This window comes from Petromyzon marinus, chromosome 79 (genome assembly GCF_048934315.1).
Source record: "Petromyzon marinus isolate PM22_M1 ecotype Great Lakes invasive population chromosome 79, UKy_Petmar_22M1.pri1.0, whole genome shotgun sequence".
Classification (NCBI taxonomy): Eukaryota; Metazoa; Chordata; class Hyperoartia; order Petromyzontiformes; family Petromyzontidae; genus Petromyzon; species Petromyzon marinus.
Genome location: NC_133745.1, coordinates 21087960 through 21105561, shown reverse-complemented (window position 1 = coordinate 21105561; position 17602 = coordinate 21087960). Strand labels below are relative to the sequence as shown.

The 17602-nt window shown below is 42.7% G+C and overlaps 1 protein-coding gene and 1 long non-coding RNA gene across 2 annotated transcripts in view; both read left to right on the top strand.

Moving 5' to 3' along the window:
- LOC142907463 (uncharacterized) overlaps nucleotides 1-6871 on the top strand; it is a 36030-nt gene extending 29159 nt beyond the window's left edge. The window contains exons 12-14 of the mRNA XM_076056989.1: nucleotides 2163-4345; nucleotides 4503-4589; nucleotides 5377-6871. The gene's annotated coding sequence lies outside the window, so the exon portion shown is untranslated. The remainder of the gene's footprint in view (nucleotides 1-2162; nucleotides 4346-4502; nucleotides 4590-5376) is intronic.
- A 7925-nt stretch (nucleotides 6872-14796) lies between these two features.
- On the top strand, nucleotides 14797-16732 carry LOC142907464 (uncharacterized). The gene is made up of 4 exons (XR_012931023.1): nucleotides 14797-14951; nucleotides 15530-15598; nucleotides 15716-16048; nucleotides 16154-16732. It is a non-coding gene; the product is annotated as an uncharacterized LOC142907464 (long non-coding RNA).
- The last annotated feature ends 870 nt before the right edge of the window (nucleotides 16733-17602 follow it).

The following is a 17602-nucleotide window of genomic DNA, read 5'->3' as shown; positions in this document are numbered from 1 at the left end:
TGATATACAAAGTTTGTCGTACACTCGAAACTATGGAACATTCATATTTTTGATACATTTTATAGCTTTCAGAATATTACCTTGGAGAAAAAGTAGTTGGTATATATAGTACTCGTTTGAAGACTGATTAAGAATGTATCTTTGCAGAAGACTGTGCTCCAGGCTGGTCTGATTGGTACGATGAGCAATATCCTGATGAAGAAAATGGCGGAGATGAGGAATCTTACCAGAAGGTCATAGCCTCAGGGAAAGTGGTTTGTCTGCCTGACTCACCAGTGCAAAACATTGAATGCAAAGCAGAGAGATTCCCCAATACCCCATGGCAGGAATTGGGCCAGACAATCACTTGTGACAAGAATAAAGGACTGAAATGTGTCAATGAGGATCAAGCAGGACTGCCATGTTACAACTACAAGGTCAGATTCTGCTGCTCCAGAGCAAGTGGACCCCCTGCACCAAGTCCATCTTCACGAAGTCCAGGTACATTGGAAAAATTATTTGCAAAGCACATGGATAATATATGACTTGTCATCATATCCATAATGTTTTCTGGGTTAGATCGTATGAATATAAATTCGTTTTAACCTCCGCCACCACATGACCCAGCCAATTAGTAAGGTTTGTGCTCCTCCTCCAGAACCAACTGCATCGAAGGACAAGCCACCCGCACCTCCAACCTCCGGCAACAAGGAGCCAGAACCCTCACCCTCAGGAGGGCCAGGTGTGTTCATGTTGTTACATTACATATATGCAGGAAGTATTACTGCTTAGGATCAAATCACAGAATACCACTGAATGTTAGATCTCATCAACGAATTAGACTTGCGCCTGGATGAGATGTGAACGGGGGACAACCTGTGTAACAGATGCCTAAGGCTGCATATTTACAATGTGGAATGCTGAGGGCAGAATGCCACACCCGTTTATTGTGCTGTACTTTCATGCACCCTCATCCCACGTTCACTAAACCGCACTGAAGAGCATGATGAAGGATGGTCAAATAACCCCCCCAACCCAGACACCGTTGGGAGGCTTTAATAAAGCAGTGTATTGGCAAATAGCTTGACGTTATTGAGTTTCACATTCCAGTAACTTTATTGTAATGCAGATTGAAAGTATTGTCTGAAGGTTGCTTACAACATTTTACAAGTTTCAACTGAAAATGCATGAGTAATCTGAATTCTGTCAACACTCATCCCTTGCCTTTTCTTTCAAAGTGACACCGAAACCCCCGGGAGAGGAAAAGCCAACAAAGCCAGCTCCAGAAGAGAGTGGCGCTCCACCTCAAGAACCAACTGGACCCAAGGACAAGACTCCCCCACCTCCAACCTCCAGCAGCAATGAGCCGGAACCATCTCCCCCAACTTCAGGCCCAGGTACCATGGTGGAATAAGTTGCAAAGTCACATATGTATAATATATTAAATGCAATCGTATGTTCAATGAAAGCAACTATATGCTCTGATAGGGTTAGGACATTGCCGGTTACAAAAGGCTATCCAAGGGTCCTGAAGCATTGCAAGTGTGATTTTGTCCTGCTTTATAGTCTTCTGGTCCCATAATTGGCACATTTTTCTGGAACAGGGTGGGACTAACGGACTGTAGGCTGGGTTCATAGCGGAATAGGAGTAACTTACCGAGCAGTAGGTGAGGTTGCTTCAGAGTGACACTACCAAAAATGTGGGCAGTGATGGTGATTAAGGCAGCATAACTACATCAAAGTAGGTGGTGCTAACGCAAGGGGTTGGCAGCTCACTGTGCTTTAGCGTTGATCCTCCCCAACATTCTGAGGCGTTTCGTACAGTTAATTCAGGATGAAGATACTCATTTTATACTTCCTGTGCATAATGATATACAAAGTTTGTTATATGCTCAGGTGTGTTAATGTTGCTTGATTTTAATTAATATATCTTCATATCAGCTGTATAATACTATTGATCAAAGAGCGCAGAATGTGCATGCATTTCTCAGATCTAAAAAACGAATTAGGGTTGCCTTGGATGGGAGGAAAATGTGACCACATCCGTAACATGTGTCATAGACTGCATGTTATAGGCTGCAGAGGGTAGGATAACAAATTCCTTTATTTTGCTGTAATTACATGCTCCCAAGTCAATGCAATATACCTTCTGTCAACACCCATCTCTTGCTTTTCTTTCAAAGTGACACCCAAACCCCCGGTTGAGGAAAAGCCAACAAAGCCAGCTCCAGAAGAGAGCGGCGCTCCTCCTCAAGAACCAACTGGACCGAAGGACAAGACACCCGCACCTCCAACCTCTGGCAACAAGGAGCCAGAACCCTCACCCTCAGGAGGTCCAGGTGTGTTACGTTTGCAAGTTTTTTTTATTGTGTATATGTTTATACCGGCCATACTTACGATCAAATAGCGCAGAATGCGCGTACATTTCCCAGATCTCAGAAATGAAATAGGTTTGCCCTGGAAGTCAGGAATGGTTGACCACATCTGTAACATGCGTTATAGATTGCATGTTATAGGTTGCAGAGGGCAGGATAACACATTCCTTTATTTTGCTGTACTTACATTGACACATGTCAGTGCAATGCACATTCTGTCAAAACCCAATCCCTGGCTTTTCTTCCAAAGTGACACCGAAACCCCCGGTTGAGGAAAAGCCAACAAAGCCAGCTCCAGAAGAGAGTGGCACTCCACCTCAAGAACCAACTGCACCGAAGGACAAGACACCCCCACCTCCAACCTCTGGCATCAAGGAGCCAGAACCCTCACCCTCAGGAGGGCCAGGTGTGTTCATGTTGTTAGATAATATATATGCAGGAAGTATACTGCTTAGGATCAAATCACAGAATACCACTGAATGTTAGATCTCATCAACGAATTAGACTTGTGCCTGGATGAGATTTGAACGGGGGACAACCTGTGTAACAGATGCCTGAGGCTGCATATTTATAATGTGGAATGCTGAGGGCCGAATGCCACACCCGTTTATTATGCTGTACTTTCATGCTCCCTCATCCCACGTTCACTAAACCGCACTGAAGAGCATGATGAAGGATGGTCAAATAACCCCCCCAACCCAGACACCGTTGGCAGGCTTTAATAAAGCAGTGTATTGGCAAAGAGCTTGACGTTATTTAGTTTCACTTTCCAGTAACTTATTTGTAATGCAGATTGAAAGTATTGTCTGAAGGTTGCTTACAACATTCTACAAGTTTCAACTGAAAATGCATGAGTAATCTGAATTCTGTCAACACTCATCCCTTGCCTTTTCTTTCAAAGTGACACCGAAACCCCCGGGAGAGGAAAAGCCAACAAAGCCAGCTCCAGAAGAAAGTGGCGCTCCGCCTCAAGAACCAACTGGACCCAAGGACAAGACTCCCCCACCTCCAACCTCCAGCAGCAATGAGCCGGAACCATCACCCCCAACTTCAGGCCCAGGTACCATGGTGGAATAAGTTGCAAAATAACATATGGATACTATATTAAATGCAATCACATGTTCAATGAAAGCAACCATATGCGCTGGTAGGGTCGGGACATTGCCAGTGACAAAAGGCTATGCTATGGTCCTGAATCATTTCAAAAGTGTGTTTTTGTCCTGCTTCATAGTCTTCTGGTCTGATACTTGGCTCACTTTACGGTAACAGGGTGGGACTAACGGACTCTAAGCTGAGTAACTTACCGAGCAGTAGGTCAGCCTGCTTCAGAGTGACACTACCAACTATGTGATCAGTGCTGGTGATGAAGGCAGCATATTTACATAAAAGTAGGTGGTGCTAACAGAAGGTTTGGCAGCTCACTGCTCTTTAGCTTTGAGCCTCCACAACATTCTGAAGCTTTACGTACGTTAATTCAGTATGAAAATACTCATTCTATTCCGGTGCATAATGATATACATAGTTTGTTGTATGCTCATAGCAATGGAGCATTCATAGTTTTGATACATTTTATAGCTTTCAGAACATTACCTTGGAGAAAAAAAGAGTTGATTTATATAGTAATTGTTTGAAGACTGATTAAGAATGTATCTTTGCAGAAGACTGTGCTCCAGGCTGGTCTGATTGGTACGATGAGCAATATCCTGATGAAGAAAATGGCGGAGATGAGGAATCTTACCAGAAGGTCATAGCCTCAGGGAAAGTGGTTTGTCTGCCTGACTCACCGGTGCAAAACATTGAATGCAAAGCAGAGAGATTCCCTAATACCCCATGGCAGGAATTGGGCCAGACAATCACTTGTGACAAGAATAAAGGACTGAAATGTGTCAATGAGGATCAAGGAGGACTGCCATGTTACAACTACAAGGTCAGATTCTGCTGCTCCAGAGCAAGTGGACCCCCTGCACCAAGTCCATCTTCACAAAGCCCAGGTACATTGGAAAAATTATTTGCAAAGCACATGGATAATATATGACTTGTCATCATATCCATAATGTTTTCTGGGTTAGATCGTATGAATATAAATTCGTTTTTACCTCCGCCACCACACGACCCAGCCAATTAGTAAGGTTTGTGCTCCTCCTCCAGAACCAACTGCATCGAAGGACAAGACACCTGCACCTCCAACCTCCAGCAATAAGGAGCCAGAACCATCACCCCCAAGTCCAGGCCCAGGTACCATGGTGGAATTCGTTGCAAAGTCACATATGTATAATATATTAAATGCAATCGTATGTTCAATGAAAGCAACTATATGCTCTGATAGGGTTAGGACATTGCCGGTTACAAAAGGCTATCCAAGGGTCCTGAAGAATTGCAAAAGTGTGATTTTGTCCTGCTTTATAGTCTTCTGGTCCCATACTTGGCTCATTTTACTGGAACAGGGTGGGATTAACACACTCTAAGCTGAGTTCGTAGCGGAATAGGAGTAACTTACCGAGCAGTAGGGTTAGGTTGTTTCAGAGTGACACTACCAACAATGTGGGCAGTGCTGGTGATGAAGGCAGCATAACTACGTCAAAGTAGGTGGTGCTAACAGAAGGGGTTAGCAGCTCACTGTGCTTTAGCGTTGATCCTCCCCAACATTCTGAGGCGTTTCGTACAGTTAATTCAGGATGAAGATACTCATTTTATACTTCCTGTGCGTAATGATATACAAAGTTTGTTACATGCTCAGGTGTGTTAATGTTGCTTGATTTTAATTAATATATCTTCATATCAGCTGTATAATATTGATCAAATAGCGCAGAATATGCATGCATTTCTCAGATCTAAAAAAACGAATTAGGGTTGCCCTGGATGGCAGGAAAATGTGACCACATCCGTAACATGTGTCCTAGACTGCATGTTATAGGCTGCAGAGGGTAGGATAACAAATTCCTTTATTTTGCTGTAATTACATACTCCCAAGTCAATGCAATATACCTTCTGTCAACATCCATCCCTTGCTTTTCTTTCAAAGTGACACCCAAACCCCCGGTTGAGGAAAAGCCCACAAAGCCAGCTCCAGAAGAGAGTGGCGCTCCGCCTCAAGAACCAACTGGATCAAAGGACAAGACTCCCGCACCTCCAACCTCCGGCAACAAGGAGCCAGAACCCTCACCCTCAGGAGGGCCAGGTGTGTTACGTTTGCAAGTTTTTTTTAATGTGTATATGTTTATACCGGCGATATAATACTTACCATCAAGTAGCGCAGAATGCGCGTACATTTCCCAGATCTCAGAAATGAAATAGGTTTGCCCTGGAAGTCACGAATGGTTGACCACATCTGTAACATGCGTTATAGATTGCATGTTATAGGTTGCAGAGGGCAGGATAACACATTCCTTTATTTTGCTGTACTTACATTGACACATGTCAGTGCAATGCACATTCTGTCAAAACCCAATCCCTGGCTTTTCTTCCAAAGTGACACCGAAACCCCCGGTTGAGGAAAAGCCAACAAAGCCAGCTCCAGAAGAGAGTGGCGCTCCACCTCAAGAACCAACTGCACCGAAGGACAAGACACCCCCACCTCCAACCTCTGGCATCAAGGAGCCAGAACCCTCACCCTCAGGAGGGCCAGGTGTGTTCATGTTGTTAGATTATATATATGCAGCAAGTATACTGCTTAGGATCAAATCACAGAATGCCACTGAATGTTAGATCTCATCAACGAATTAGACTTGCACCTGGATGAGATTTGAACGGGGGACAACCTGTGTAACAGATGCCTGAGGTTGCATATTTACAATGTGGAATGCTGAGGGCAGAATGCCACACCCGTTTATTGTGCTGTACTCTCATGCACCCTCATCCCACGTTCACTAAACCGCACTGAAGAGCATGATGAAGGAAGGTCAAATAACCCTACCAACCCAGACACCGTTGGGAGGCTTTAATAAACCAGTGTATTGGCAAAGAGCTTGACATTATTTAGTATCACTTTCCAGTAACTTATTTGTAATGCAGATTGAAAGTATTGTCTTAAGGTTGCTTACAACATTTTACAAGGTTCAACTGAAAATGCATGAGTAATCTGAATTCTGTTAACATTCATCCCTTGCCTTTTCTTTCAAAGTGACACCGAAACCCCCGGGAGAGGAAAAGCCAACAAAGCCAGCTCCAGAAGAAAGTGGCGCTCCGCCTCAAGAACCAACTGGACCCAAGGACAAGACACCCCCACCTCCAACCTCCAGCGGCAAGGAGCCAGAACCATCACCCCCAACTCCAGGCCCAGGTACCATGGTGGAATTAGTTGCAGAATAACATGTGGATACTATATTAAATGCAATCACATGTTCAATGAAAGCAACCATATACGCTGGTAGGGTCGGGACATTGCCAGTGAAAATAGGCCATCCTATAGTCCTGAAGCATTGCAAAAGTGTGTTTTTGTCCTGCTTCATAGTTTTCTGGTCCGACACTTGGCTCATTTTACGGTTACAGGATGGGACTAACGGACTCTGAGCTGAGTAACTTACCGAGCAGTAGGTCAGCCTGCTTCAGAGTGACACTACCAACTATGTGAGCAATGCTGGTGATTAAGGCAGCATATTTACATAAAAGTAGGTGGTGCTAACAGAAGGTTTGGCAGCTCACTGCTCTTTAGCTTTGAGCCTCCACAACATTCTGAAGCATTACGTACATTAATTCAGTATGAAAATACTCATTCTATTCCGGTGCATAATGATATACATAGTTTGTTGTATGATCATAGCAATGGAGCATTCGTAGTTTTGATACATTTTATAGCTTTCAGAACATTACCTTGGAGAAAAAGGAGTTGATTTATATAGTAATTGTTTGAAGACTGATTAAGAATGTATCTTTGCAGAAGACTGTGCTCCAGGCTGGTCTGATTGGTACGATGAGCAATATCCTGATGAAGAAAATGGCGGAGATGAGGAATCTTACCAGAAGGTCATAGCCTCAGGGAAAGTGGTTTGTCTGCCTGACTCACCGGTGCAAAACATTGAATGCAAAGCAGAGAGATTCCCGAATACCCCATGGCAGGAATTGGGCCAGACAATCACTTGTGACAAGAATAAAGGACTGAAATGTGTCAATGAGGATCAAGGAGGACTGCCATGTTACAACTACAAGGTCAGATTCTGCTGCTCCAGAGCAAGTGGACCCCCTGCACCAAGTCCATCTTCACGAAGCCCAGGTACATTGGAAAAATTATTTGCAAAGCACATGGATAATATATGACTTGTCATCATATCCATAATGTTTTCTGGGTTAGATCGTATGAATATAAATTCGTTTTTACCTCCAACACCACACGACCCAGCCAATTAGTAAGGTTTGTGCTCCTCCTCCAGGACCAACTACATCGAAGGACAAGACACCCGCACCTCCAACCTCCGGCAACAAAGAGCCAGAACCCTCACCCTCAGGAGGGCCAGGTGTGTTCATGTTGTTACATTATATATATGCAGGAAGTATACTGCTTAGGATCAAATCACAGAATACCACTGAATGTTAGATCTCATCAACGAATTAGACTTGCGCCTGGATGAGATTTGAACGGGGGACAACCTGTGTAACAGATGCCTGAGGCTGCATATTTATAATGTGGAATGCTGAGGGCAGAATGCCACACCCGTTTATTGTGCTGTACTTTCATGCTCCCTCATCCCACGTTCACTAAACCGCACTGAAGAGCATGATGAAGGATGGTCAAATAACCCCCCCAACCCAGACACCGTTGGGAGGCTTTAATAAACCAGTGTATTGGCAAAGAGCTTGACGTTATTTACTATCACTTTCCAGTAACTTATTTGTAATGCAGATTGAAAGTATTGTCTTAAGGTTGCTTACAACATTTTACAAGGTTCAACTGAAAATGCACGAGTAATCTGCATTCTGTCAACATTCATCCCTTGCCTTTTCTTTCAAAGTGACACCGAAACCCCCGGGAGAAGAAAAGCCAACAAAGCCAGCTCCAGAAGAGAGTGGCGCTCCGCCTCAAGAACCAACTGGACCCAAGGACAAGACACCCCCACCTCCAACCTCCAGCAGCAATGAGCCGGAACCATCACCCCCAACTTCAGGCCCAGGTACCATTGGGGAATTAGTTGCAAAATAACATGTGGATAATATGTTAAATGCAATAACATGTTCAATGAAAGCAACCATATGCGCTGGTAGGGTCGGGCCATTGCCAGTGACAAAAGGCTATGCTATGGTCCTGAATCATTGCAAAAGTGTGTTTTGTCCTGCTTCATAGTCTTCTGGTCCGATACTTGGCCCATTTTACGGTAAAAGGGTGGGACTAACGGACTCTAAGCTGAGTAACTTACCGAGCAGTAGGTCAGCTTGTTTCAGAGTGACACTACCAACTATGTGAGCAGTGCTGGTGATTAATGCACCGTATCTACATAAAAGTGGGTGGTGCTAACAGAAGGGGTTGGCAGCTCACTATGCTTTAGCTTTGAGCCTCCACAACATTCTGAAGCTTTACGTAAGTTAATTCAGTATGAAAATACTCATTCTATTCCGGTGCAAAATGATATACGTAGTTTGTTGTATGCTCATAGCAATGGAGCATTCATAGTTTTGATACATTTTATAGCTTTCAGAACATTACCTTGGAGAAAAAAGAGTTGGTATATATAGTACTCGTTTGAAGACTGATTTAAAATGTATCTTTGCAGAAGACTGTGCTCCAGGCTGGTCTGATTGGTACGATGAGCAATATCCTGATGAAGAAAATGGTGGAGATGAGGAATCTTACCAGAAGGTCATAGCCTCAGGGAAAGTGGTTTGTCTGCCTGACTCACCGGTGCAAAACATTGAATGCAAAGCAGAGAGATTCCCCAAAACCCCATGGCAGGAATTGGGCCAGACAATCACTTGTGACAAGAATAAAGGACTGAAATGTGTCAATGAGGATCAAGGAGGACTGCCATGTTACAACTACAAGGTCAGATTCTGCTGCTCCAGAGCAAGTGGACCCCCTGCACCACCCATTACTCAGGCCCCAAGCAAAGGGGCCCCTGAGAAACCACCAACAGCAGCTGCTCCGGAAACAACGAAAAGGAAGCCAAAGTCCCCACCAGTGCCTAAAGAGACCACTATCGGCGAAGGTAACTATGACAATGGTAACATGAACATCAATTCTCTACTAGTTTAACACGTAGGCTTTCGCGACCAATATTATTCATAATAAAGGTTTTTGGGTTAGATCGTGTTTATTTATAAATGTGTCGTAACCCTCCACCACCTAATTAGACTAATTAGAGAATCCATTGAAATTGAGAGGAACAAGAATAACTTTAATCGCTCTGACAGCTACCGGCTTAGTGCGGCCTGGAAGCGTATTATTAAATAATACACATTACATTTAAAGAATTACTAATCTACAACTCATTACTAATCATAACCAATGACTGATTACTAATCGATTATATAATTACAATACCCCCCCCCCTCCGCCTCTAATCACCGCACCTGATATGAGTTAAATGATGACGTCACCCTGCTGCTGCTCTATATAAAACCGGGAGCAAGCGAGGGCTTTACCATTCTGGCGAATTGCCCGATGATGCTGGATGTATTTACCAGCGAAACGTCGTACTACTCAAACTGTAAATGTGGATTCACTCTTCAACACACCGGTGGGCTGAAGTAGTGAATTATTTGTCTTTTGTCAACGTGACACTTTTTTGCTGATTGGCCGTGTCAGGTGGTGGAGGGTTACGACACATTTATAAATAAACGCCGATCTAATCCAAAAAACCTTTATTATGAATTCTCTACTAGTTAAAATAAATCACGTCAGTAACATTACCGACCTTCACCTTGTAAACATTCCACCAATCAGAAGTATTGTACCTTTATTGACATCAAAGACAGCTTTTACTTAACAATGAAAACTGATACTTTGGGAAGTAATAATCATGTTTGGGCACTTTTTCTAATATTTGACTTATGAATATATTCGAAACACGTGAGATCAAAAATATTTAATATTACATTAAACACGTTTTGTGACGTCACATTATAGGTTTTCATCCACGTTTAAATAATGGACGTTTGAAAAGTAAACAAAATCAAGTGAAATACATTGCCCGTGTATGCAAGCTATATAGATAAACATCATGCTACAGGTATACACGTATTTAATACATACACTACACCTGGCTAATTTCCCAATTGCTGATGTTAACACAGTGCTCCAGATTCTAATTTTCTGAAGTTATTGTTCCCCATTCCACTCGCCCCGATGATTCAATGTTTAGAGCGTTTTAAACAAAAATCAAACGTTGTAAAAAGGCAGCTATTTGGTAAAATGATGCAGTCATCCATTTCCATTTGTAAACCAAACATTTGGATGGGTCCACTTCAATGCAATCAATAGAAACTCAAAACTACTTACCTGTCCTAACAAACATTATTTTGAGAGATATAATATTCAGTGATGATGATGTGTATTATTTTATGCGATGCACACACTATAATTCACATGTATTTTTTGCAGAATGGATTGTTCCTGCAACTCGGCAACCAATTGAGGCTACGAAACCAAATGAAACACCCACCAACCAAGGTGAGGATTGGAGTGTGGTAACATAGTCTTGAGGCCTGTTTTAATGCACACCAATGGTTTCAATATTTTCAAAAATCTGTTTGAATTTCATCACCGATTAATGTTATATGTTTGCAGAAGATTGTGCTTTAGGCTGGTCTGACTGGTACGATGATCAATATCCTGATGAAGAAAATGGCGGAGATGAGGAATCCTACCAAAAGATTGTAGACTCGGGGAGAGAGGTCTGTCTGCCTGACTCATCAGTGGAAAAAATTGACTGCAAAGCAGAGAGATTCCCGAATACCCCATGGGAGGAATTGGGCCAAATAATCACTTGTGACCAGAGCACAGGCTTGAAATGCTCTAATGACGATCAGGACTTTTTGCCATGTTACAACTACAAGGTGAGATTCTGCTGCTCCAAATCAGGTGGCCCCCCTCCACCACCCAATACTCAGGCCCCAACCAAAGGGGCCCCTGAGAAACCACCAACAGCAGCTGCTCCAGAAACAACGAAAAGGAAACCGGAGCCCCCACCAGTGCCTGAAGAGACCACTTCAGCTAAAGGTAAAGTAAGGATAGCGATCAAAGTTGAATTGAATGCTGACCAAACATTTTTCTAAAGAAATATACTTCAAAGCCTTTAGCATGAGAAAATGTTTACTTTAATCACCTTTAATAAAGATATACACTTTGGTATTAATTTGAGATGTCTTTTTATATGCAGGCGGCAGTGTTTCAGTGACACAAGCAACAAGAAAGACACCACAGTCATCTGAAAAACCAACACCTAACGGTAATTCATGAATGTGATTGCAGTGTTAAAAGTCTAACGTCATATATTCATATTTTTTCCAAGGCCGTATCATCAGTTATAGATATGGAAATGATGGGACGTGTCTTACATTTCGAAGAAAGAATGCATTTGACAGATTTGCTCACTGCAGACTTCCATGTTTACAGCACCTCCAACTTCCATAAATGAGCCAGAACAACCATCTACCCCAGGCTCAGGTATCATGGTGGAATTAGGTACAAAATCACGAAGGGATAATGTTGAAATCTATCATACAGTTAAAGGAACAAATGTTCTGGTTTGGCAGGGGCGAGTTCTGGTTTCAGAAAAAGTTATCCTGGTGTGTGGAAGCATTGGAAAAATTGTGATGTTTCCTGCTTTAAAGTCTTCTGGTCGAATATTATATGTATAATTATAATTTTATATTAATTATTTTTTTATTCATTTGTACCTATCTACGTGACTTTACCGAAAGATACAAAGAATATCTAAACTGCATGTTATAGACTACAGAGAGCCGAATGCCACATCCCCTTTATTGTGCTGTACGTCCATGCTCCTCCATCCCACTTTCACAAACCACATTGAAGAGCATGATGAAGCACGTAACTCAAACAGAGTGGGGAGGCTTCAATAAAGCAGTGTATTGGCAAAGCGATGTACATTATGTTGTATTACTTTCCAGTAACCCATTCATAATGCAATATTAAAGTATCGTCTGAAGGTTGCTTACGACATTTTATGTGGTTCAACTGAGAATCCATGAGCAATCTGCATTCTGTTAACATCTATCCCTTGATTTTCTTTCAAAGTGACACCTAAACCCCCGGTTGAGGAAAAGCCAACAAAGCCAGCTCCAGAAGAGAGTGGCGCTCCTCCTCAAGAACCAACTGGATCGAAGGACAAGACACCCCCACCTCCAACCTCCGGCATCAAGGAGCCAGAACCGTCACCCCCAAGTCCAGGCCCAGGTACAATGGTGAAATTAGTTTCAAAATCAAATGTGCATAATATATTACATGCAATCATATGTTCAATGAAAGCAATCATATGCTCTGGTAGGGTCAGGTCATTGGCAGTTACAAAAGGCTATCCTAGGGTCCTGAAGAATTGCAAAAGTGTGATTTTGTCCTGCTTTATAGTCTTCTGGTCCCATACTTGGCTCATTTTACTGGAACAAGGTGGGACTAACGGACTGTAGGCTGGGTTCATAGCGGAATAGGAGTAACTTACCGAGCAGTAGGGTCAGGTTCTTTCAGAGTGACACTACCAACAATGTGGGCAGTGCTGGTGATTAAGGCAGCATAACTACGTAAAAGTGGGTTGTGCTAAGAGATGGGGTTGGCAGCTCACTGTGCTTTAGCTTTAAACCTCGACAAGATTCTGAAGCGTTTCGTACAGTTAATTCAGGATGAAGATACTCATTTTATACTTCCTGTGCGTAATGATATACAAAGTTTGTTCTATGCTCAGGTGTGTTTATGTTGCTTCTTTTTAATTAATATATCTTTATACCAGCTGTATAATATTATTGATCAAATAGCGCAGAATGTGCATACATTTCTCAGATCTCAGAAACGAAATAGGGTTGCCCTGGTTGGCAGGAAAATGTGACCACATCGGTAACATGTGTCATAGTCTGCAAGTTATAGCCTGCAGAGGGCAGGATAACACATTCCTTTATTTTGCTGTAATTAAATGCTCCCAAGTCAATGCAATATACCTTCTGTCAACACCAATCCCTTGCTTTTCTTTCAAAGTGACACCGAAACCCCCGGTTGAGGAAAAGCCAACAAAGCCAGCTCCTGAAGAGAGTGGCGCCCCTCCTCAAGAACCAACTGCGCCGAAGGACAAGACACCCCCACCTCCAACCTCCGGCAACAAGGAGCCAGAACCATCACCCCCAGAAGGGCCAGGTGTGTTCATTTTATAAGATTATATAAACCTGAAGTATACTGCTATTGATCAAATCAAACAACGGGACTTAATTTGTTAGATCTCAGAAACTACTTAAGACTTTCTTATGGATAGGTGTTGGATAGGTGACAATCTGTGTAACAGATGTCATAGGCTGAATATTTACAATATAGACTTCACAGAGCAGAATGCCACACCTCTTAATTGTGATGTACGTCCATGCTCCCTCATCAGACGTTCATTAAACCCCACTGAATAGCATGATGAAGGAATGTAAAATAAACCCCCCAACGCAGACACCGTGGGGAGGATTTAATTGAGCAGTGTATTGGCAAACAGATATACATGATTTAGTATAACTTTCAAGTAAATTATTCCTAATGCAAATTGAAAGTATCGACTGAAGCTTGCTTACAACATTTTACAAGGTTCAACTGAAAATTCATGAGCAATCTAAATTCTGTCAACATCCATTCCTTGCTTTTCTTTCAAAGTGACACCCAAACCCCCGGTTGAGGAAAAGCCAACAAAGCCAGCTCCAGAAGAGAGTGGCGCTCCTCCTCAAGAACCAACTGGACCGAAGGACAAGACACCCCCACCTCCAACCTCCAGCAATAAGGAGCCCGAACCATCACCCCCAGAAGGGCCAGGTGTGATAAATTTTATAAGATTATATATATACAGGAAGTATACTGCTTATGATCAAATAAAACAACGGGACTTAATTTGTTAGATCTCAGAAACTATTTAAGACTTGCTTATGGATAGGTGTTGGATAGGTGACAATCTGTGTAACAGATGTCATAGGCTGAATATTTACAATATAGACTTCACAGAGCAGAATGCCACACCTCTTAATTGTGATGTACTTCCATGCTCCCTCATCGGACGTACAATAAACCCCACTGAAGAGCATGATGAAGAATGGTAAAATAATCCCCCAACGCAGACGTCGTGGGGAGGATTTCATTGAGCAGTGTATTGGCAAACAGCTATACATGATTTAGTATAACTTTCAAGTAAATTATTTGTAATGCAAATTTAAAATATCGACTGAAGGTTGCTTACACCATTTTAGAAGGTTCAACTGAAAATTCATGAGCAATCTAAATTCTGTCAACATCCATCCCTTGCTTTTCTTTCAAAGTGACACCCAAACCCCCGGTTGAGGAAAAGTCAACAAAGCCAGCTCCAGAAGAGAGTGGCGCTCCTCCTCAAGAACCAACTGGAGCGAAGGACAAGACACCCCCACCTCCAACCTCCGGCAACAAGGAGCCAGAACCATCACCCACAACTCCAGGCCCAGGTACCATATTGGAATTAGTTGCAAAATCAAGTATGGATAATATATTAAATGCAATCATATGTTCAATTCAAGCCACCATATGCTCCGGTAGGGTCGGGACATTGCCGGTTACAAAAGTCTATCGTAGGTTCCTGAAGCATTGTAAAAGTGTGATTTTGTCCTGCTTTATAGTCTTCTGGTCCCATACTTGGCTCATTTTACTGGAACAGGGTGGGACTAATGAACTCTAGGCTGGGTTCGTAGCGGAATAGGAGTAACTTACCGAGCAGTAGGTCAGCTTGTTTCCGAAACTACCAACTATGTGGGAAGTGCTGGTGATTAAGGCAGCGCATATACGTAAAAGTGGGTCATGCTAACAGAAGGATTTGGCAGCTCACTGTTCTTTAGCTTTGAGCCTCCACAACATTCTAAAGGTTTACGTACGGCTACTTCAGGTTGAAGAGTCTCATTGTATACTGCAATGCAATCTATAGAAACTCAAAACTCCTTACCTGTCCTAACAAACATTATTTTGGTGATGATGATTATGCGTATTATATTATGCAATACACACCATAATTCACGTATATTTTTTGCAGAATGGATTGTTCCTGCAACACAGCAACCAATTGAGGCTACAAAACCAAATGAAACACCCACCAAACAAGGTAAGGATTGGAGTGTGGTAAGATAGTCTTGAGGCCTGTTTTAATGCATACCAATGGTTTCAATATTTTACAAAATCTGTTTGAATTTCATCACTGATTAATGTTATATGTTTGCAGAAGATTGTGCTTTAGGCTGGTCTGAGTGGTACGATGATCAATATCCTGATGAAGAAAATGGCGGAGATGAGGAATCCTACCAAAAGATTATAGACTCGGGGAGAGAGGTCTGTCTGCCTGACTCATCAGTGGAAAAAATTGACTGCAAAGCAGAAAGATTCCCGAATACCCCATGGCAGGAATTGGGCCAGACGATCACTTGTGACCAGAGCACAGGCTTGAAGTGCTTCAATAACGATCAGGACTATTTGCCATGTTACAACTACAAGATCAGATTCTGCTGCTCCAGAGCAGGTGGACCCCCTGCACCAACTCCATCTAAAGCAAGCCCAGGTACCATTCTGAATGCTAAACTCATTTATTGTGCTGTACGTCCATGCTCCCACGTCTTTTAAATGTACGTTCTTTCAACATCTATATCTTGATTTTCTTTCAAAGTTGAGGAAAAGCCAACAAAGGCAGCTCCAGAAGAAAGTGGCCCGTCTCCTCCAGAACCAACTCCATCGAAGGAGAAGTCACTCCCACCTCCAACCCCCGGCAACAAGGAGCCAGAACCATCACCCCCAGAAGGGCCAGGTGTGTTACATTTGCAAGTTTAAAAAATATATTTTTAAGTTCATACCGGCCATATAATACCTACGATCAAATAGCGCAGAATGTGCATACATTTCTCAGATCTCAGAAACGAAATAGGGGTGCCCTGGTTGGCAGGAAAATGTGACCACATCAATAACATGTGTCATAGTCTGCATGTTATAGGCTGCAGAGGGCAGGATAACACATTCCTTTATTTTGCTGTAAATACATGCTCCCAAGTCAATGCAAAATACCTTCTGCCAAAACCAATCCCTTGCTTTTCTTTCAAAGTGACACCGAAACCCCCGGTTGAGGAAAAGCCAACAAAGCCAGCTCCTGAAGAGAGTGGCGCTCCTCCTCAAGAACCAACTGGACCGAAGGACAAGACACCCCCACCTCCAACCTCCAGCAACAAGGAGCCAGAACCATCACCCCCAGAAGGGCCAGGTGTGTTCATTTTATAAGATTATATATACAGGAAGTATACTGCTTATGATCAAATCAAACAACAGGACTTAATTTGTTAGATCTCAGAAACTAATTAAGACTTGCTTATGGATAGGTGTTGGATAGGTGGCAATCTGTGTAACAGATGTCATAGGCTGAATATTTACAATATAGACTTCACACAGCAGAATGCCACACCTCTTAATTGTGATGTACTTCCATGCTCCCTCATCGGACGTTCAATAAACCCCACTGAATAGCATGATGAAGGAAGGTAAAATAACCTCCCGAACGCAGACACCGTGGGGATGATTTAATTGAGCAGTGTATTGGCAAACAGTTATACACGATTTTGTATAACTCTCAAGTAAATTATTCGTAATGCAAATTGAAAGTATTGCCTGAAGGTTGCTTACAACATTTTACAAGGTTCAACTGAAAATGCATGAGTAATCTGAATTCTGTCAACATACATCCCTTGCCTTTTCTTTCAAAGTGACACCGAAACCCCCGGTTGAGGAAAAGCCAACAAAGCCAGCTCCAGAAGAGAGTGGCGCTCCTCCTCAAGAACCAACTGGACCAAAGGACAAGACACCCCCACCTCCAACCTCTGGCAACAAGGAGCCAGAACCGACACCCCCTGAAGGGCCAGGTGTGTTACGTTTGCAAGTTTCAAAAAACATTTCTATGTTTATACCAGCCATATAATACTTACGATCAAATAGCGCAGAATGTGCATACATTTCTCAGATCTCAGAAACGAAAGAGGGTTGCCCTGGTTGGCAGGAAAATGTGACCACATCGGTAACATGTGTCATAGTCTGCATGTTATAGGCTGCAGAAGGCAGGATAACATATTCCTTC